The sequence below is a fragment of the Lottia gigantea genome (genome assembly GCF_000327385.1).
Source record: "Lottia gigantea unplaced genomic scaffold LOTGIsca_2181, whole genome shotgun sequence".
In the NCBI taxonomy this organism is placed as follows: domain Eukaryota; kingdom Metazoa; phylum Mollusca; class Gastropoda; family Lottiidae; genus Lottia; species Lottia gigantea.
The window spans coordinates 2,338-2,547 of NW_008708539.1; positions in this window are offsets into that span (position 1 = coordinate 2,338).

Consider the following 210-nt stretch of genomic DNA (forward strand, 5'->3'; position numbering starts at 1 on the left):
ATAAATAAGAAAGTTGGTAAATTAAGTGGGGGTATCCCTTTAATGTGCTTCTGTAAGCTCAACTTACCTTATAACAGCGTTCAATATACCCTAGAGCTTATTTATATAGGGGAAGCATAATTTTGATTTTCGGTTTTGCCTTTTTTGTACGACCTGATGTTTTTTTTCAAAGTTTGAAGGCTTTTAACTCATGACCTTGACCTTTGATGA